Below are 23,817 nucleotides of genomic sequence, written 5' to 3'. Positions count from 1 at the left end.
ATGATCAAATGGTGCTGTAATTTTTTCTGAATCCTGCTTTTTCTGGAGGTTGGCAAAAAGCTACACTGTTTCGTATTCTGTTGCTAATGATTTTTAAAAATTTTGTATACTTTTGAAAGAAGACTGATAGGGTAGTAATTTTTAATATCTGTCTCCGTTTTAAAAATTATAATAAGGATAGATTGTTCCAACGCCATGGTATTTTCTTCTGTCTTAGGCATGATGTTTAAATTTTACTTAACATGGTAATAACTGAATTCAGAAAATATGAAACAAAGACACTGAATATAAAATTAAGGATATTACTCTGTACAAAATATTATTCTGAATTAAGAGAGGAGCTCTTATTTTGCTTTTGTGGCTCACTGTTGCATTCACAGCTGATTATAGAAATCAAATCGGTATGAGCCCTCAGACCCAGTAATGTGTGAGAGAAATATATATATATATATCACGCTTCTCACGTTTAACTTTTCCCCCCAAAGAAGGACTGAGAAAAGAGAAAAGGCATGGGTGAATAGCCGATAACTGAGCAGTAAAAGAAAAAGAAGTGGAAAAAAGTACAGAAAGTACTGAAAAGAGACTAGACTGAAAGTCACAAGCTGCCGGCAAACAAATATCCTTGGATTGAATTGTGGGGAATTACGGCCGAAGTAAGTGGTCTTCTGGCCAGTTTGACCGTTTTTGTGGAATGGAAAAAAAATCCTTACCCCTCTATACGAGAGAAATTAATTCAGCTTCTAATGAAAAGAACTTACAAAGGTTCTTCTCATCCTTGGATGCATTCGGACGCACGTCTTTCTAACAAACGACGCTTAAGCATGTTACGTTTGCATACACATTATAGGAAAAGATATTGAATTAACACAACATATATATATATATATATACATATATATATATATATATATATATATATATATATATATATATATAAATTATTTTATGTTGCTCCCACTCACGAAAGATTATTTTTAAACCTTTGGTATATATTAGCATAGTATAGCACATAGCATGTGATGATAAGTCTTATCATCACATGAATGAAATCTCAGAAAAAGCATTAAGCCTTAATAAAAATGCCACAATATAAAACATGTGATACATTATTATGCCATATCACATTAACGATATATTCGATTAAAGAAAAATCTGATCATCCATATTATTCAGATAAGGATGTGAATGATTGGAGTTGGAGGCGTTCCAAAAATCTTGTCCGATGTACTCCTAGCATCATGTCTGCATATGTTCAGGCAGGTGACGTGTACACACGTAATATTAACTTCAGTACAACGAAAAGGATGAAGAAATTTAAGGAAGTGGCAGCAACGCTAGTTTCCTTTCTGATCTGATAAAAGTATTGTATATGCTTATAAGGTTTACTTCACTCCATGTTCATTGGAAGCGCTAGCATTAAAGTCTTGGAACCGAAAGATGAAAATAAAGAAATGCTCAGATAGTCTGCTAGTTCTCAGCTGAACTTTTTATAACACGCACGCACGCATGTGCACGCACACACGCGCGCGCACGCACACACACACACACACACACACACACACACACACACACACACACACACACACACACACACACACACACACACACACACACACACACACACACACACACACACACACACACACACACACACACACACACACACACCAAATGAAATTCGAAAGACAGATATAAAGTTGAAGGGCTTTTCTTGAAAATCTGAATGTTGGGAAATTAAGTGGTGCGCCCATACAAGTAAATACTATGGAGTTATTGGAGGCATTTTAAATACTGCTACCACTCCAAGGTCAAGCACGAATTCGACGAAACTCGTCGTATTGTATCGTTCTTTTATCCAGCAGAAAGGTAGCATTTATCCATCCATGTGAAGAAACGTTTTACAACGAAGGACCAAAATACTTTTCACCTTATTTGCTGATATTTAAGGAAGTTCCAGGAAATTGTGGCGTCATTTTCCTGGTATGCGTACGCACACTGATATTTCACAGAAATATCGATGAACATAATAAAACCACGATCGATGATGCTTTCGCTACGTTCTGAACAACATAGCTAATATGAAATGCATCAATTGGTAAGGACATTATTTGAAGAATGTGTTTTAGAACTTAATTATTGTGATAAACGTTTATAACTGAACAAAAGACCGATTAGAGGGAGTCTTTCTAAACTACAAACATTTGGCATCCAGCTTAGTATTGCAACTTTCGAAAATTCAATAATTACATTTCTTCTTTGTATGTTTCGATTTTAATCATTTACATAAACTTATTTAATAAATGTGACGTAGAAGATATAAGTGAATAGTTTTCTTTCCTTCTGTTCATTCTTATGATACAAGTGGAGTGTTAGGAATTCGCAACCAATTCCTGGAATTGGTTGCGAATTTTTGTAAATTTCTGAATTGCAAGAAGACGCTGAACAAACTTTTATATATGTGAAAGTTCAAAATGTAGATGTAAATAAAGTGTAATTACAGCTAAGTTTGATAAGAACTGTTGTAAGACACAGAATAAAAACATTATGCAGAAAGCAACTAACAAATTTCTTACACATTTCTGAAACCAAATTCCAGAAATTTTCGTTCTTATACCATCTGTTGCTAAATTCACCATTAGGAGTGTTAGATGCTTTCATAATTTATATGAAAGCATCCACTCCAGATGAGTTTTTCATAAACAGTGTAATACAAGAGTAACATACATAAGAATTCACCTACAAATCTACAATTGGATTCTATTACGTTACTTCTGATCTCATCGAGCGACTTGTATTTCGGTGTACAATTCTTCTTCTTCTTTTTTTTCTCAACAGATAAAATATTAAGGTGTAGCAAGCGGATATTTGATTACATCCTCTTACTGGGCTATCTAGAACTTAAGTAGCAGTTACTGTGGTCATGAGGCAAGTATATTATGTATATAAATGCATATGTTCAAAGACTGAATTGTTTAGTTTTTGTGAGAAAGATCTGAATTTCTAAGAGAAAGACTCTGGTCAATTGCGTCCGAGGTCAGCTAATTCAGTTCTGACTGAAATGACAGAGCTGTTCAACATTTCTTGCTACATTGCATAGTAAAATATTTTCCCTTAACAGGCGCAACAACATGGTAAAGTTAATTTCGGGTACATTGGATCTCAAAAATTTTAAGATCCAAAATTTTCAGTATTCTTTTTCTATTGTGTGGGGGGACGATTTGCTTTATGCTTTTTGATATGCATAATATTTATCCATTTCTGTTGTGTTATTATTTATTATTTATTTTTTCCAGGTTCAATTTCCCCTACCCTCCATCTAAATTCAATAAGCAGAAATTGGAACGTCTAGTTATCTATTACTGGATGAGAGATGATAGTGAAAATGGTAATATACAACCCACAGACCTGAAGCAGAAAGAGAATTAGCTATGACTTCCCTGACAACTCTTTCTTATGCAGGAGGAATGAACTACAGGTATTACCTTGAAGTCTTTAACACTTCAGCAAATGGATAGTTTCGTGTACTGTGGAAGGACACAGTTCCAGAAACATTCGTAGGTGGTGCTAGGAAGTTTTATAGGCATTTAAAAATCTAGGATGAGTTTTAGCCAGCAGTAGAACAGTAGAAACAGGACTTTCTCCTTCTATTGCTTTTCAATTATGAATCACCGTTTCGCCAAAGCAGTTTTGGTAATTTCTAAAACCCAGTAAATTTAAGTGGCGTTCTGAATGCAGTTTAGAAATCACCAAACTGCTTCATTTGAAACGCTGATTCAGAATTGGATTATGACCAGACAGCTAGTCTAGAAGTTGTTTGCTTGGCTTAAAACAATGCAATTAAGGTTATGAGGCGAACAATTCTCAAGTGACCATATTACACTGCATAGTCCAACAGGCAAAACACCGTACATTAATGAAAAAAGCTACAAGAATGTACAATGGGCAACACAATAACAACAGTATACAGTATCTAAAATGTATGGCTTTCAGATAAACAGTACTCATACTAATCTTCTATCAGGATCAGCGTGGAGGTTTATCACTTAGTCCTGCATATCTAAATTTATGAAAGGGAAAACTCTACTTCTGCATCACATCATTTTTCTTTATTCTATCCAATTTTTTTTCTCAAAACTCGTATAAAGAAACCTTAACTAATTTTTATAAAATATGTTTGTATGTTACAATTATTAACTATCAAAGTACTAATGAAACTTTAAAAGGTAGACAATTGATTAAGATGGTTGTCAGAGGCAAAGACAGCCATAAACGGCATACAAAATAGTGAACGAAAAATACCGCTGTTGCATTTTTTCATAACAGTGGTTTCCCAACTTTATGTCAGCATTCTCTCATGTAAACTGCAGTGAATATTGCACCCTCCTTTTCATTATGAATAATTATCCAATATAACACCACACTATGTCCAGTATTTTATTCGTCCATTTTAAGTTTTAAGATATTTAATGAAGAACTGAGTTAGTTGGTTGGAATTATGCCCTAAGCAATTAAAGACTGTGAAGCCAGCATACAATGCTTGTGGAATGCGAATGTTCTTCCTGTTGTTCTGCCTGTATTGAATGAAAATATCATGTGGCGGGAAAGAATATTCATATTACCAGCATATGAGTTGAAGTCTCACTTTCAGATGAACAATTCCTTATAAAATGTTCCTTGTGTTCTGGGTGGAATTCGAATTTAGGGTTTTTCAACAGAAGAGCAAATGACACGACCTTCTCGATTGCTATACAGCGACGTATTGTAATGAAAGAAGAAATACGTTGTAGAGTTAACCAAGTAAAGTTTGCACAGATTTCTAAATGCTAGAACAATATTTAACACATTCAGACACCATCAAGAAATTAGGACTACAAATTCAACAGCAAAATTGTTGTAAACAACACACACACACACACACGCACGCACGCACGCACACACACACACACACACACACACACACACACACACACACACACACACACACACACACACACACACACACACACACACACACACACACACACACACACACACACACACACACACACACACACACACACACACACACACACACACACACACACACACACACACACACACACACACACACACACACACACACACACACACGAGTCAGTTTATCTCCTTTCTGCATAAAACTGTTTGTAGACAACCTAAAATACCTCTCATTGTACGAGGATTTAAATAGGATTTAAAGCTTGACCTAGTTTCCAACCAAATGAAACTGTTAGTCAACTGCCTCGTGAAAACGAAGTGAAGTTAAAAGGACAAAAATTTAATTTTTAATTGTTTTAATTTTTTTAATCTAAAATTGTTTCTCCGTGAAAAAAAAGATGGCCAAGTTTAAAACTGGGCATCCTGAGACAACAAATGCGACCAGGTTAGGAAGACCTTCCCCAGCGATCGCACCTGAAAACATCGATACAGTGCATACCCTGATCCTTGTGATAGACGAATACCAACCAATAACATTTCAAAGACTCTAGGATATCCAGAAAAAGAGTTGGGGTCATTATCCGGTAACATCTGGACACAGACGCTCTCAGCGAAGTGTGTCCCCAAATGTTTGAATGGCGAACAAAAGAGAGATCAATATGACCCAGAGACCAAACAACAGTCAGTGGAGTGGAGACGCAAATGTTCTCCACGGCCAAAAAAGTTTCGAACCCAAAAGTCAGCCAGGAATGTTCTTGCCATCGTCTTTTGGGATATGGAGTGTAATCCCAATCAAGTAGCTCGATCGAATAAGGTGAAGCTGTTACAGCAGTAGTTTATTCAACAGCTCTGAAGGAACTGAAGGAAAAACGCTGCGAGAAACTGAGCAGAGGCGTGTTGCTTTTGCAGGACAACGCACCTGCTCACACTGCTCATGAAACCCATGAGCAGTGTGAGACACTACACAACTTGCGCTTTCAATGTCAGCCTTACCACCCTATTCGCCAGACCTGGCCCCATCTAATTATTTCCTATTACCAAATTTAAAGAAACACTTGAAAAAAAAAAATTTACCACAGATGATGACGTCATATCTGCAACTGAGGACTGGTTTGTCCAACAAGGGAAAAACTTTTATTTTTCCTCAGAGGATTGCAAATGATGCCGCAGCGTTGTAACAAGTGCATAACACTTCGTGAGGATTGTGCAGAATAATGTGCAAGTTACGTGGTTCTACCTTAATTCCTTCATGGTGATTATCACAACTTTTCAGCATATGCCATCCTCGTAATTTTATTTGCGCATTTTATTTTAGGCAAATAAAATTTAGGCAAATTTTATTTGCCTAAATTTTATTAAGATTTTATTAAACCTTAAATACGTACGCCATCCTTAAGGAAGGGTTATTTGGAAAACATGACAGAAGGAGTGGATTAGGGGAAGAGAATATATCAAAGAATGAAAATAGAAAATGTTTGAATTTGTTAGATTTAAAATCGGCATTTTAATATATGTAAGTCATAAAATATCATCACGAAATTGAAAACAAAAAAATTTCTAAATAGAAACAAAATCCGTCTACCCGTTTATGTTATGATTTCAAAGCATAGTGTGGTAGTATGGTAATTATTATCTACAGTTATTTAAGTTTCAAGAACAAAACTAAATTTATCTGGAAAATGTAAAGACAAAATTTGATGTAGTTATGCAAAACTGCCTTTCTTTAATAAGTGACAATGAGTTAAAAACCCCGAAAAAGAGTGAAACATTATTTAAAGAAAGTCTCTAACACCCATAAAACATCTTCATAAAATTGCCACGAGAGCTAAAATATTTGAATGTTTTATTCAATCTCTGAAAAGTATTAACTGCAACATTGAGTATCTCAGGTTGTCGTTCTTCGATCTATACCAGCAGAAAAGTGATATATACAAAACTAGTTTAACACTAATAAAAGAAATATACAATAGGAGATAGTCATTCTTCCTGGTCCCGAAAACTCGGCTTTTTCGTTCACTCAAAACAATATCCAAATTCAAACTGAAATATATTTGTTTCCTTTACTACTTGCATACATTCACTGATAATGATTACAATGTTTATTGTTTTAATGAATTAGTTTACGAATAAAATATTTTATTCAGTTCTACTACCAAGCTTTTATACTTGAAGAGGCAAGTAGTTTTATTTTACTACGTAGGAATAAAGAATGTTGAAAAAGGAAGAAATTCGGAAATGTTACAACACAATTCAATTTCGAACCCTATGCCACGGCAGCGATTATTACGAAAACAAGAGCGTCCCTTAACATATCTATGCTGACTCTAACAGATAATATTACTCTCATCTGCCCAAAGCTGTATGTGGTCCCTCACTAATTTCTCCAAGATATTGACAACTACTGATAAATTTTGGGGAAACGAGGATAAAAAAAAACAAGTTTATTCCAACTTATTTTAACATCATAAATAAAAGTATTCATTAATGAGATGAGCATGTTTACAGTACATGCGTTCTCCAGTTGGAAATGGTTGTTTTGAATTATTACGGTAAAAGGCAACTAAGGGTTCCAGCTGATTTATTAATTGTGTGTGCTCTCCGGCTGGACTGCTTGCTTTGCGAGAAGAAAAACATTTCCCTCTCGTCGTATGAGACTGGCTAACGCACCTTCAGATGAAAAACCCTGTTATCAACTTCTCTCATCCCAGACGGGATAAGAACCCGTCTTTCCAGATCTTTCCAAAGTGAAGAACAGATGTCGCGATATTTCTTGCGACTGACCTATGGAGACAGCAGAGGCATTCAACCTTTAGCTGGTGCACCTCCTGAAACAGTTATCTTATTTTTTTTCTTTTCTTTGATTCTGGAGAAGTAGATTTTAATACTAGAGGGAAAGGGCAGGTTCGAGGTTTAGAAGTGTGTTTCAAACACTGAGCACTCTGGATGGCAATAAAGCAATGAGACTGGATGTGGTTTTGAGAGAATGTGCAGAATTAACAGCTCCGCTGACCGGACATCTCAGTGAAAGTCTGGCGATGGGAAAGTTACCCAGGAAGTGGAAAGAGAGTAAGATCATGCCACTTCATAAGGAGTGGTAGTAGAATGGAAGTGTCAAACTATACACCAGTCTGTATTTCATCAGTAGTTGTCAATATCTTGGAGAAATTAGTGAGGGATCACATACAGCTTTGGGCAGATGAGAGTAATATTATCTGTTAGAGTCAGCATAGATATGTTAAGGGACACTCTTGTTTTAGTGATATGGTTACCTTTTATAATAAAGTAAAAAGAGCGGTTGATGAGGGAAGGGCATATTCTGCCATTTATTTGGATTTTACAAAGGTATTTGACAGGGTATAACATGATAAGCTGATATTTAAGTTGCAGTACATGGACTTAGATGTCAGGTTAGTGAACTAGATTCGGGATTGGATATCTAATAGGTATCAGAGTTGTGAATGTAGAGCGTTATCAAGGAGGCAGAAGATTACAAGTGAGGTCCCACAGGGCTCAGTACTGGGATCTGTATTTTTTAACCGTTATATCAATGGCATTGCCAATGAATTTCAAGGGGATAATCAGTTGTTTGCAGTTGATGTGAAGCTGGGAAGGGTTATTAGTATTAAACTGAACAGATGGGAAACTTAATGGGATATCAGTTAAATACAGCTAAATATCAAGTTTTGAAGTTTGGGATACATTGATGAGAGGCTGTACTGTACCGGGAAATGCAGGGAGGCAAGGGATCTGGGAGTGATGATTAATAGAAACCTGAAATTCAGGAAAACATATTTTAAAGGTAACCCAGAGAATTGCTTCAATACTGAGAAGGATGCTGACCTGCAGAGATAAAAGAGTTGGAGTTGTCATTCCATTGTATAAAGCCCTGATCAGACCACACTTGGACTATTGTGCTCAAATTTGGTCCCCAGGATTTGAAGGGGATAAATAAACCATGGAAAGAGTGTAGAGGCCGATAACAAAGATGGTATGAGGACTGTACAATGTTGGTTATGAGGACAGGCTGAAGGAATGTGGACTGCAGAGTTTGGTAGATAGAAGAAGGAGAGGTGATATGAGTAAGACTTTTAAACTGTTGAGAGGTAGTTACAGGATTGACAGTGGGGAGTTCTTTAGTTTAGTAGAATAGGGAGAAGGAGCGAGGACAAGGGGGCCATCCCTGAAAGTTACGAAAGGAAGTTGTGAGCAAGAGGTTAAGGAGTGGTTTCTTTGCGTGGAGGGTGATTGAACAGTGGAATGCATTACTTGATAGAGTGGTGAGAGTACGGATGGTCAATGAATTCACGAAGTGGTATGATAGACTTTGTGTTTTCTAGAGGCCTGAATCATAATAATAATAATAATATCCGTAGTAACTGTAACAAATCGGAAGTATTCTTAAAATAACAACGCAAGCACGTTATCGATATTGAGAAATGTTACTAACAACGTTTAAGGGTAATTTCTCTGAGTGCGAAGCTCGTGATAATACTGAGGGAGGAAAGAATACGTTCTGTCGTCAAGTAAAGTGATAGTTATTACGGTCTGATGTCAACAACAACAATACAAAATAAACAAAAAATCTCGACAATTTTTCTACGAAGTCTTAAATACTAAATTAATCAACATTGGTTATTCATACACGGGCGGCATGAACAAACCAATATGTATTTGCTTACAAACGAGCCTAAAATGGTGATATTTTACATTTATAAGTGAGGTTAAAATTAAAATGAACTATAATGAATATGTTCGTAAATATATATTCTATGTATAAACTCTTATAATTATCTTCATGGAGTAAAATTTATAGCTGTAATAAAGGGATGCTCTTATATACGATGTTAGAAGAAATGCCATAAAAAGAAATAATGTACTGAATATTTGAGTTTTCTCACTTAAAATTCACGAGGTTGGTCTATATGATTAAAAGGATCGGTAGGTTTTATACAACTCTTTCCCCATATGCGACAAATGAGGAGGGTAGAATTGTTTGGATCGAAAGCCTACAGAGATACAACAGAGGAAATATACTGCAAGTCAATGGCAAGGATGGCTTTTTCTTTTAAATACATGTATTTCAATGTCCTTTTTTTCATAGAGTATAAGTGAATTAAGAAAACATTTAAAAATAAAAGGATTCAAGATATCCAGAATTATTATTATTATTATTATTATTATTAATATTATTATTATTTATGTTTCCGTAGTCAAATAAGCTGCCATTGTATTAATATTGTATGACATTTGTTCGATAATAGTTCGGTAGTTCGAAAATATAAAATAAGCAAACAAAGCTTAAAGAAATATAGAACTCAGTGAAAATAGCAACCGCCAAACGATTATTTGTAGAATTTTTAGGAAGACTTAATTTAAAAGCTATGTTATAGGGTTTGTCATGCAATTTTGCTGTTATGTGAAAGGCAGACCTTGTTCAGCCATGGCTATGAGAAAATAAACTCTGTTTTTTTGTTGTTTTTTAATCAAATGGGACCAAATTAGATTTAGCAGATGCTAGTAAGCGAATTCGCTATTTCGATTAAGCATCCTACCCCCTTGTTTTCTCACCGGTTCCGCTTCTCCAATGAATACGAATTCTAAATATTTCACTTCGTTGTTTTAAGTAAGTCCTACCTACGAAAGGTTGTAAACGTACAGCATACAGTTCTGCTGAGTGAATGAACAGAGAAAGAATCCAGAAACAATCCTCCTTTAGAGATCAAACATGGTGCTTTTCAAATGCAATTCAAGCTTTCAGTAAGCAACATAGCAACTTCATACAGGGCAATGGAAATTATCCAGCACCTTACGACTTCGCAGACAATATTCATACCACAGTGGATTCGAATATACGGCTTGTAGGCTGTAAAGTGCGAAGAGGCTATCCACTCGGCGAACTAGAGCGTCATAAAAAGTTACGCGGTACCCCTCAGGATACTCACTTTCTTTCCCACCTCAAAAGTTCCCATCGTCCTATCTTGCGAAGGTGTTCACGGAAAGAGGTGTAATTGTGCTCGATATGTTTCTCATTATAGCCATTCCTCATCGAGCATATCTTTTTCTACTTGAATTATTGTTTCTGAAGGCTCCATGACTTCGACATACATGGTGATTTACTGTTTTAACTGTTCCTGACTCCAGGAGTGTGTTAACTTTGTAAATAAGGCCGATTTGTTGCTTTGTGAAAAACTGAGAAAGTTAAGCGTTTACTATTTTTTTCTAATTAAGATATCCAAGAATATGGTTTCTTGTTCAAGCATCAAATCATGTGAATTGGATAGCTGGATGGTGATCATTCGGAAATTTCTAAGAAAATACCTACATGGCAGTCAGAAATGAGGGTAGTTCAAAACATTCACGTATCATGCCATGTCGACAATACAGGAGTCTACACTGGAATAAGATTGGTTGATTGGTTGTTGTAGATTTAATGCCGAAGCAACAAAGGCTATGAGACCAGGTAGATAAATTGTGTGTGTGTTTATTTTTATGTCAATATCACCCACGAAAGGTCGTAAGCTTTATAGTACATTGGTTCCGTGGGTTGGCTAAGAATTTTTTTCTATTTTTATTAATTTTATATATTTTTGTATTTTTTATTTTTTTACATAATCAGGAAACCCTGCTATAGAGACCAAGTATGGACTGTTTTCAAGCTACTTTAGGCTTCAATTAATCAGGGAGGTACTCTCACACCAAGCGATGAAATTCATCTTCGCCTAAAGACAATTACAAACATCCAAACCCATGGTAGAATTCGAACTCGCAGCCTGCTCATTAGACAGCGGATATGCTAATCACTTCGCCAACACCAGGCTGGTTAGTCTCTTTAACGAGATCAAAAACGGGTCTCATACTGTAATACATTTAATTTAATTCTTTATCCAAGTGTAAGCAAACAAAGTTTGCGCCTGAAGTATCTTCAGGACTGAGGCAACTCATGGTAAAGGTGGCCCAAGCTCTCATCACTCCTTGTCTTAGTATCTCCCATAATGCAAAGCACATCTCCTTGCGGACATGTATAATGCTATGCATTAAGGGAGGGGGGGGTGCACTATCCAGATCGGTTTCCAACTTTATTGAGGTCTCGTCAGTGGAAGCTAGACCCAGAGGTTGTGATATTAAGGCAGAAGCAATGGAGAAATCATAATTACTTATACGAGTTGCCAAAAGGCGTCTCACCTTATTATTCAATTACTTTGGATTTAGAGAAAGATGTTGGAAGTTTTTCTCCACTTGGTTAAACTATAATAAATTTAGTTTAATCCTTTATCCAAGTGTAAGCAAACAAAGTCTGCGCCTAACATTATACATGTCTGCAAGGAGATGTGCTTTGCATTATGGGAGATACTAAGACAAGCAGTGATGAGACCTTGGTCCACCTTTACCATGAGTTGCCTCAGTCCTTCAGGCGTAAACTTTGTTTGCTTACGCTTGGATAAAGGATTAAACTAAATTTATTATAGTCTAACCAAGGGGAAAAAAACTTCCAACATGGAGTCATACTGAATTGGAAGGGAAAATTTCTTCCAACTTCGTATAAGACCGGTTACTTATTTTCAATTGGAAAGTACCTATAAAGGTTCTTTATTTTAGATGAGATTTGAATCTAGGTCTTATCTTTTCAAACAAAGGAGCACTGCTGATACCAACTAAGCTGAGGAAGTTTGAGAATAAGAACTTTAATAAACGAGGCTCTCACGAGGAGCAATTCCTGTGTGTTTTTCACATGGGAAAAAAATCATAATTTCTCAAAGAACTTCCCACCCCTGGAAATATAACAAGCAGTGAAAAGTTTAGGGGGAGGAGTCGCCCTGTGATTTGTAGGGGCGGAGCCCAAAGAGATTTCCGATATTTTAAAGAGTTATCAAAAGAAAATAGCATACAAACTTAAAAGTGAAATAAGAACAGTTTCTCAATCCGAATATGTTTGACAGCACCACACTTGACATTCTGGCCAGGGAAGACGGCTTTTAAGATGAGAAAGAAAGAGCAAAAGACCTTGGGAAAGATAAAATAAAACATCGCTACATGTTGATGAAGTTGACTGGAATTTGGCAATCACTCATTGCTGCGAAAGAAATCCTAAACGTATTTTTAAGAAAGTAGTTCTAGTGAGAAGATATCGTTTGGCACTACATCCGAAGATGAGGAGAAAAAAAATATGCATACGGCTGGGCAAACGTATTTTGCAATATAAAATGTCTTTAAAGTAGCTCTTTGTTCAATTGTACTAATGAATTATCACTATATACGAATGCTATTAGGAAGCAACTTTTTATCAATCTCTCTCTCTCTCTCTCTCTCTCTGAACATTTCCTTATATATGTGTTACTGTAAAATCCCGAAAATTGGAAAATCCTAGGTTTTACCGGTAAATCCTAGCATTTACCATAGTGATGTGGTAAAAAGTATCGAAAAAGGCTTGTAAACGCTTCCATTTTGGCTTTTGCCAAGCCATTTCGGTAAATGCCAGCATTTACCAACACCAAGTGGTAAACTCCCGAGTACAGTGCGAGTATAGACGGGTGTGAGCGGCTACGATCTGGAATCAGTTCAGGTTACGTTGGGTTAGGTTCCAAAACCTACTCTTGGACAAAATGTTAGAATAAAAATACCAGACATTGATAGAGCAAAGATGGATCCAAAATCAATAATAGCCATTATCACTGACATTAAAGGCGAAGAATTTTATGAACTTGATACTAAGTTGGGTAAACTAAAAGCGTTGTACACAAGAAACCAATTTACCTTGTGCAAAGAAAATTTTTTAAGCATCGACGAAGTCGGAAAGGAAGAAATAAGTGCACGTGAAGTGCACTTATTTCTTCCTTTCCGACTAAAAAAAAGCTTTCTTTAGTTGGTGGATAAGGATTCCAAAAATGCAATTGTTCAAAGAAGTGTACCACGAAGATGTGTTTGTACAAATCAGCCAATTTACTTTGTAACTCCAAATGTCACAACAGTCAACCTTGCTGTAACAAATAAGTTTAATTATGATTTGATAATGTTGAGGGAAATTCTGATTAATAAGTTACTTTTATTTCATGAACATTTTCTTATAATACATTAATTAAATGAAGTAAAATAATAAAGCAGTTATGTTTAATGTTATTCTGGACATTATGTTTTGAAATTTAAATTGACAAAGGTAAATATATTAAATATTATAATGTAACCAAAACGGGCTTTTAGTGAACTGGTCAGTTATTTAGTTGAATGTTTAGGTATGTCAAAGCAACAAAGCCTAAGATATGTGTATTGTGTCTATTTGTACCGACCAATTTGCATGTTTCACAGAATGAAAAATTTGTTTTTCAGAGCGATAAAACACTGTCACCCTAATCCCTTCCTAACTTATTTTAGTCGAAGAGACCTTTATGTGTTCAGTATGCCTAACCTTTATACTTAAAAGAGGTTGCCTCCGAATAAATCATATATTCACTTGTTTAGTTCTAATTTAATTTTAATTAATTAATTAGTCGTATTTAATTTAATTCACTTTATTAGTTCTAAACAGAATGTATTAACAAAGAAAAGCATTTTTAAACCATGTTATTTTTCAATACCTGAGGCAACTATGGAAGAAACGTGTGATGTCAGGAGGAAATAGGTCTTCAAGGATCTCTACTGATTATTCTTCAACAAATATGCTTGTAAATAATGAAACAACGTTTAAACTATCTTAATTCGTATGTTTAAAAGTTTATCTTTATATTGAAAGGAAACGTTTACTACCAAATATATGGTCTGTCAATCGGCTCTCATTTATCGCCAATTTATACATGGAAAAATTTGAAGAAGTTTGGGGGAGATACGTCGATGATATCGTTATTGTTTGGAAATACGCCCACAAAGATCTTGAAGTAGAAAAGGGCAGTGAATTACCATTCCTAGACATTTACATCCTTATCACCAAAACATCGCTGGAGGATTATCATTAGAAGTTTACAGGAAAGAAACACACACGAGTAGGTATCTATAGACAAAGCACGTTCCATCACCCTCAACAAAAATTAGGTCTATTAAAATCTTAAAAATATAGCTTTAAATATACTCAAAAATAATGAAATTAAAGGAAAATAACTTCTATTTAATTAGTTTCTACAAAATGCTTACTCAAAAGAGGTAAATAAAAATAAATGTTTATTTTCTGTTGAAGCATCCCGTTAATAACCCAGAATTAATTACAGAAGCACGGTATCTTTACCATACGTTGGCGATGCATCAAGAAAATATCCCAAATATTAAAGCGCCAACATCAGAACAGCCTTCAAACCAGCGGACTTCGCAGTGCACATCCTTAAAGAACGTCATACGGTAAACTGGAAAGCATCCTCTATGTCTTACTTACAACAAAATTACTTCGACAGATTGTTCAACGAGTCTTCCGAGGTCAATCATCAAAAGGCACACTAAACAGAAACCAAGTCACAACATTTGGAAATCATTAATTAAATATGTATAACTTCAAGACCTCTCCTATGCCAACAACCACGGAGTTTACACAATGTAGAGAGTGCATATAACATGCCTGATAATATACGTTATTAAACTATTAGTGTTTTTTATAGAGATAACGACTTTTGGGAAACGTTTAATTTTTGTTGTTTTTTAACATAAATAGTTAAATAACTTTCTGAAGATGCTGTCAGCCATACAGACAGAGAAACATGTGGGAGAAATACATGTAGTGTTAATAAAAAAAAACGTCTACGAGTTAAAAGGAAGTTATTTATTAAGTTAAAATATCGCTGTCTTATTCTCTCAAATTGTTTGTTTTCTCTATAGAGTTTAAAATATCATCAATCATTCAGAACATTTTTGATTTTCCTTCCTTAAATTTTTGATTTTTCTAAAATCCAAGTTTTGTATTGGCGATTTCACCTTCAGTGGAAGATCACTGAATGATCGAACGTGTCGAACGTAAGCCACTCAGCGGTAGGCAAAATACCATCATATCGAAATTCGGTTCTAGGCAGTGACAGGCAACAACCAATTCTTAGAGTTAGCACACTTCTCAGGTTAGCCCACTGAGAAGAAAAACATTTTTCTTCTCAGCGGTACTTCATACTGAGTTATTCTGATATTAAATTAAATCAAATCGGGCTTATTTCAGAAACAAAATTTCAGAAAGACTTAGCTAAAAGTTATCAGGTATTACTAAAGTTTTTATGCACTTTAAGCGATAAAAAGTAGTTATTGTTCTGTATTTAATGTTTGCTTTTTCATGATAAAATTGTGCTTTCATCATCAAATTAATGGTGAAGATTAATAAAATATTTCAATTAATAAAAGTCTCCAGACCTTTCCAATTAATAAAATATCATCACCATCATCCAATTCGTGATATGTATCCTCAAGGAAGGGATGTACACATACCGGCCACTGAATTAGAAACCTTTATTCAGATTTACGTAAACGTCACTTATGCAGCGTACATGCAAAATACATGGTCACTAGAATCACCACGTGCCCTAGGAAATTATTTAATAATGCTGCTGGTCAGTAATAAATAAAAGGTTTTGAAACATTTTATTTCAAAACCAATAAAAGGTTTTCAAAACAGCAGAGCCGATTGGTTTCTCAAAAGATGAGATATCCAGGGTATTTAATCAGTGGAAAAAGAACCCACATCACTTTTCTAAGCTGCGTAACTGTGGTCCTAAGACAGTCTGCCAGGAATGAGATTGTCGTCGTCTGGGAAGGCTTGTACGGGCAAATAACTTCTGTATGCAGAAGGATCGGTATTGGCAGCCACATGCCTATATGGAAACCACTGGTTTCTGCGAAGAATAGGAAAGTGTCTCTACAGCAGTGTTAGGAATAGGAAAGTGTCTCTATAGGGTCACTTTTTTTTCCAGTCTTCCAGTGCCCATTCTCGGTGTTCCGAGAATGGGCACTGGAAGACTGGAAAAAAAAGTTATATGTGGTGTCCGACGAGTCACGGTACATCTTGTTCTCTGTCCACGGTAGGCAGAGAGTTTGGCGGGAGGGCCATGAAGCAATGAACCAAGCTTGCCTTGTAAAGAGAACTCAAGGTTCTGGAGGTGATGTCGTGATGTGGGGCATGTTCTGTTGGTACGGAATGGGTCCTCTGATATTGCTGGAACGGGTATCCTCCAAGGAATATCTGAACATTGTTGCCAATCAAGTCCATCCTACAATGCTGATTTTATATCCAGCAGGTGACGGTTGTTGCATGGACGACAGTGTTACTGTCTATCGCACAAGAATTGTTCAGCAGTGATTCAGCAAGTGTGATAGCGACTTCTCCCATCTTCCCTGGCCACCACAAAGCCAGTATCTGTCCAGAAGTAAAGTTCTCTTCCGTCAAATCTGAGCCAGTTAAAGGATTGTCTGGTGAACGCCTGGTATGTTGTAGACATAGATGCAATTCAGCACCTTGAATCGCATATGTGCTATAATTCGGGCTAACGCGGTATTAAATAAAAAGTTTCTAATTCAGTGGCCGGTTATTATATGACAGCACTACATGATTGTTTACATTATTAATAATTTCCTATCAATAATGTTCCTTCAAATTAGTCAATTACTTGTCAATATCCCAATTATTGTATCTAACATTGCGTTCTTCTAAAGCACTTTTAAATGAATCAATTCACCTTCGTCTTCCTCTGGGTATTTTTCCTGCCATCTTGGCATGAAACACATGTTGTTAACCCTTCCTATTCTATTCTGTTTAAGTGAGCATACAACCTTAGATTAGCCCTTCTGACCGAAGTCCTTTGGTCTGAAAGACCTGGGTTAGATTCCCCTTCATGACGTAAGGAAACTTTATCTTGTCTCTTTCGACTAAAGGTGAGTTAGCCGACCTCATACGGAAATAGAGGGGTCTTTTTTTCACAGAAAACGCGGTTCTTCTTCCCTCAGAACAGGCAAACCGGTCCTGTGAATACATATGAATCTGCAGTCATGAATACTAGCTCTTAAGGATACAGCAAAAGAGTGACGAGCAGGCTTAATTAATTCGTGGTAAACCTCTTATTAGGGGATTCTACCTAATCTAAGGGACGGATGAGAAGGGAAGGGGATCTTTAGTAGTCTCAGATCCATAACATAAATCTGGTTCGAAAACTGCCTTATATACTACTAGTTCAGTGTTTTGGCTAATTTCTCTCATATTTATATACATTTATTCAAGTTTCCTACCATTCCAGCTTTGCTTATTCTGTTGTCAATTTCCAGATTTAACTTGCCATCTTCACTAAAAAACTGTGCCTAAATAGCTGAAATATATCAATTGTTCTATAGGCTCTCCATTCAGAATGCAGCTAAAGTTTTCTGTGTTCCTGCCTATTTTCATAGTTTTAGTCTTTTTATGAAATATTAATTGAAATATTTCAATTAATAAAAGCCCCAAGACGTTTCCAATATACTGCGATACGCTATCATTAAAGATCACTCGCCATAAAATAAATAATAAAATAGCACTTCGCTGAATCAAACCCCCCCCCCCCCGTTAAGCATTAGGAAATAATAACATTCACTCTTACTGCATGACTTTCCAACGCCAATAACAGAAGGGGAGTGGCGTAAAATTACATATTCATCCCCGTCAATTTCTAAGAGAGCAGCTTAATCGTAATGACACATACTATCTTAACATCGTAAATAGGTACAACTGAAAAACATACAATAACACACACAATCCGCAAAGACAGCAATAATTGGGGATATCAAACATTAATAACTGAACATTAATCTATAGCATGAAATATAATATGATTGATTGATATTCGGGATACACAGGCATCATACTGATGATAATCATGATGGTGCCTCTATATCTATATGAAAATGGCGTTTGCTACTAGAGTGCTAAACCGAGAGAAGAAAGTTTAGGCAAAGTTCCCACCTTGAAAGAACAAAGGCGAATTGATCCAGCTTCTCTCTGACGAATGGTGTAGAATTCCTCCTGCTGAGTTCCAAGCACTGACAGTCTCTCCCTCGAAAAATACAGGCTGTATTAGATGCCCACGTCGGACTAACGCCATATTAATCGAAACGTGTAACTGTTTCAATTTTTTGTTTATTACCTGCATGTATTACATACATGCATTAACAATACTAGATAGAACAAAGAAAACAATTAGCGACTCCGGGGGGAAACACGAAATCTACAGTAATACCAAGAATAATACGCAAACAGAAAATAATTAAAACACTAATTACAAAACGGAAGTATTGAGAAAACTGTAGATTCATTCAATTTATTTATTCGTATGGAGTTTCCTCCCTTTTTCTCCCCTGTCCCTATTGGGGCGAGTTGAGCCCCCTCATGGGGGGGGGTTAAATATTTATGGCTGTAGATCCGTGTGTGTTCACGGGGCCGGTTTGTCTGCTGGCGGGATAAAAAACGCCAGATAAACTGGCGGAAAAAACCCTATTGCTCGTGCCCAAGACCGGCTAACTTGTCTATGGCTGAGGAAGATCCTCAAATTCCTCACGTCTTCGACGGGAATCGAACATGGGACACTCCTTTCCCAGTCACATGGTTGCGAAGTGCAAAGCCACTACGCTAACCGCGCGGACATTCATTCAATGAATCTTGCTCTAAGGCTAGTGTATATAATACTACTAACTAAAAAACTAAAACTAAGTCTAAGAAAAGTGGACAAATTTCTTAACATATTGTTGAAAACATAGACTAACCTGAATATAACCTCAAATTCCTCAGCGATTACAGCGGAACAGCAACATATAAAAATAAATTATGCATGCATTTACTCTATTGCCAAGCATTTATAGACCTCCTAAATGTCAAGTATGTATGCATTGCCTTGTTCTGTTCTGTTCTTTATTCAGTGATTGATGTTTTATGAATCACCGTTATCTGCAGGTTGCAGACAAACACCTCAGGTCCCACTCTCTATTCGAGTTGAATAATAGCCTTTCGTGTCACAATGCGGTACCTAATCTCGATCACATAGCTTGACCATTCTTAAATAATACACTACGCAGATAGGATTAACTGCCCTATCAACACATTAATTAGATTTCAAATAAACTAATATGCAAGATGGAAAGAAGGCAGTACTTTTATTAATAATCTTATAAAATAATATGTATTGCTCCTTCAGTGAACATAAATTAGTCTGTAAAAATAGAGAAAGACGTTATATAATTTAGAGACCAAAAAGGGGAATATCATTTTTGAAGTCAGCATAGCAAAGCTAAGCTATTTGAATGCAAACCTCATTCGAATAATTCGAATACCATTAAATATCACCATTGAGTATACATACAAATTTATAAAATAGTAATAATTCTTAGTCTAAATAACAACTCTTCGAAACTTGTGACATTGAAACGTTTATTATTTCTGGTTCTCTCAATACGATAAACACAAACGTTTTGTTAAGTATCACACAAAAGCAACCGAGGCTATGAGAAATACATTCGGCGTATGTTATGCAAGGGTTTTTTCCTTTTATAATACTGTGGCAATATCACACAATGTAACTATCTTGCATTTCCAGAAAATAAATAATAAAATACAAGTGTGCATTCATACTATAGAGATGAGCTTTCCAAAACTGTATTTCATCCCCACACTTCGACTGCGTATGCGTTCGCAAAAGTGGTTAGGTTATAATGTTATAAATGAAATAACTATTTAAACACACATTTGCCTATATTCACTTTTCTGTATGAAAATGAAATTTAAGCCCGTTCATCATCATCATCATCATGCATATCAAGGATTTAGGCCTAGCATGGCCTGTTCCGACCTTGGAAGTCATCGTTGAATCGTTTAAGAGGAACTGGTTTTCTTTTTCCTAATGGCTTGTACTTTAAGGCTTGTTTTGGTAATCTTTCTGTTTTCATTTTTTGAAATGCATCCATTTATGTTTATCTTTTTTAATTTTTTCTATTATTGATTTTAAGCACGTTAAATAGAGAAAATAATTAATATAGTTTATTTATTTATTTGGTCGTAACAACACCACTTATTTTAATAAAACAGAGCATTTATTTCTGAAGAAATTGGAAGCATATTTTTATTCACTGATTTCCAACTGAATTAGCAGCTCTGAATGATCATCTTTCAGATGATGTTCGGCGTTACGAATTTCACTTTTTAAAAATTTCGTTGAATTATATTTAATTCAAATAATTTAATACTTTTCACTATAGCCATTTAACGAATACTAATTTTCTTATATTATAAAAACAGCAAAATTATATACAGTAATCCCTTGATTAATGCGTCCCCGATTAGTGCGTTTTCGATTAGTGCGTTATTTTTTTTCGATACCCAAATTCGACTAGTGCGCCTCTAAAATTCGATTAGTGCCCTTATATACATCTTAAAAATAAATGTTACAGATTTTAAAAATTTTCTGTCTATACATTTTTATGGCTAACTATTTTAAAAAATCACTCACTAGAATGAAATAATTTAGTTACTGATTTAAAACATCTTACAAAGTTCTTTTTAATGGCATACCATACTACTTCCATGTACGCTATGTATACTATGTTCCAATTTTTTACCGCCAAAATTTATGTAGTCTCCTAATTACATAGCATTTTCCTGATCATATCTCGTACCTCCTTTGCAATTATTTTCCTCACATTTTTTAAAGTATTTTCCCAACCTTTCATCATGAGTAAAAGAATTAGTGAGCAAAAAAGTGAAAGTGTGAAAATGATTCGAAAAGTAATCTCATTGGAAGAAAAACTTGAAATAATAAAGACAGTGAACAAGGCGAGTCCAGAGCAAAGATAAGACAAGAACATAAAAATGGGTGAATCAACTATAAGAGCAATTTTAAGCAAAGCTGCTGAATACAATATTATAATGATTGAATTAGAGAGACTTCTTTGTACACGGATCGAAGATTGTAACCAAAAACGGATCCTGCTAAGAACTGACCTTATTAAATCAAAAGCATTAAGTCTCTTTGCAACCTTGAAAGAAAGGGCTATCAATGATGGAAAAGAAGAATTCCACGTTAGTGTTGGGTGGTTTGAGAAATAGCCTACATCATATTCTAATCACAGGCGAAGCTGCAAGTGCCGATAAGGAAGTGGCCGCAAATTATCCAGAGATTTGAAGAAAATTGTATAAGAAGGGTTATTGTGACCAACAAATATTTAATGTCAGTGAAACTGGCTTTCTTTGGAAGTGCATGCCTTCCAAAACTTTTCTGGATAAATCAGAGAAATCTCAGCCTGGTTATAAAGTCGCAAAGTCGAATGAAATTACTGCTAGCAATATGCGATCCATTTGGAAGCACATTCTCCCACATTGTGCAAATGATTTTAGAGGCTTTTCAAATTAATCTAAGTTAATTAAATCTCATTCTGAGAAACTTGTGCGATTCCGACCTGCTAAACTTAGATGCACAGCGGGAACATCCTGAAGAATATGAAGAAAATTTAATCACTGACAAGCCCAAAGAGATTTCACAGAAACACATTTAAAATATTTTTCGTGCAACCGAAACTTTTAAGTAGCAATGCTTGGAGACTGGCCCTAGTGAAGCAGGCAAATTTGCAGAAGAGGCAGTTGTATGAAAAAAAAAGACACAGAATGACCGCCAGAATAATAGATTTATATTTTGAATATGTTTTATTGTCTTTCAGCTTCATAGTTTTCCTTTAACTAGGCCCTGAGATACCCAAATTCTTTTATAAAAAAATCAAGGGTACAAAATTAAATTTTATGAACGAATTATACTTTTTTCCATAGGTTATTATACTTGATTAATGCGCCTGTTTTAAAAAACGCATTAGGTGCACTAATCGAGGGATTGCTGTATCACTTTTTCGCTTCGTTAGAGAGTAAATTGTACTTTACAAGAAATTATATTCTTGTTCTTATTTTTTAGGATAATAACAAAAGCGTGATCAAACCAAAGTTCTCATGTGAAGAAACATCACTAATAGGCTAATTGTATATATAGAGCAGACAACTTCACACCATTTGCCCTAGTACCCCACAATGTACACTTCCCTGTTGGATGTGCATGTTGTCTGTATTACGGGGGAGTGTTACCATCCCGTTTTGATCGTAACTTGGGGGGGGGGGGCTCATCTCTCTGCTATTGCATATGGAAAATATTACTTCTGCATTGATTTAACTTTAAGTAACTCCACGGGTTCAAACCATTAAGACCTCACTTTAGGTCGAAACAGCTCTGTTTAGTGACTCTTCCCTTAATATACGATAGGATACATGTCCTACAAGGAAGTGTATGTTTTGATAATTACTTCGCTTACAAACAATTGTTTGATCACATATGAGTAAACGATAAAAAATGAATATAATTTCTTGTCGAGTACATATTATTAATAATATATAATAATGATAAAGATACCCTTTGTCACCTTTTAACTTAAATAAGATACATTAACATTACGAGATATAATAATAGCTTAATTTCAGTTCAAAAACTGAGTACGTTTGTCCAAAAGAAAATTTATAAATTACATTCCTATGTAATAAAAAGGTTAGGCATGACTGAACTAAGTGAAAAAGCATACATTAAACGATTAGATGGATTTAATTCCTTTGGATAACACTCGGGACTTATCGAATAGAGAAGTTGTCTTGTCAACCATTTCTACTGGAATATATATACAGAACAGTTTTGAATCTACATGACGATCTCTAAGATCGGCATAGCAAACTTTTGAGTAGTAGATTCAGAGTTGTTTTCTTGCATTGGAGAACCATAACATGGTACTATGTATTCTTTCCAGACCATGAAAAATGTATCATGTCAGGTTTGCAATCAAGAATGAGTTCAATGTGAGGTATAATGGGGAAATACAATATAGTGATTATCTTCAAATAGCATGCTTCTTTCAACAAAGATTAAAGATCTT

At 35.5% G+C, this 23,817-nt stretch overlaps 1 protein-coding gene across 4 annotated transcripts in view; it reads right to left on the bottom strand.

Annotated features, from left to right (window-relative positions):
- The window catches only part of LOC150105534 (uncharacterized), a 120,887-nt gene that overhangs the window by 77,886 nt on the left and 19,184 nt on the right, over positions 1-23,817 (bottom strand). The window lies entirely within an intron of this gene.

The sequence above is a fragment of the Typopeltis vanoorti genome, chromosome 6 (genome assembly GCF_054136105.1).
Source record: "Typopeltis vanoorti isolate ZY-2024b chromosome 6, IOZ_Tvanoo_1.0, whole genome shotgun sequence".
In the NCBI taxonomy this organism is placed as follows: Eukaryota; Metazoa; Arthropoda; class Arachnida; order Uropygi; family Thelyphonidae; genus Typopeltis; species Typopeltis vanoorti.
The sequence above is the reverse complement of the archived record's forward strand: the minus strand, read 5'-3'. Positions and strand labels throughout refer to the sequence as shown.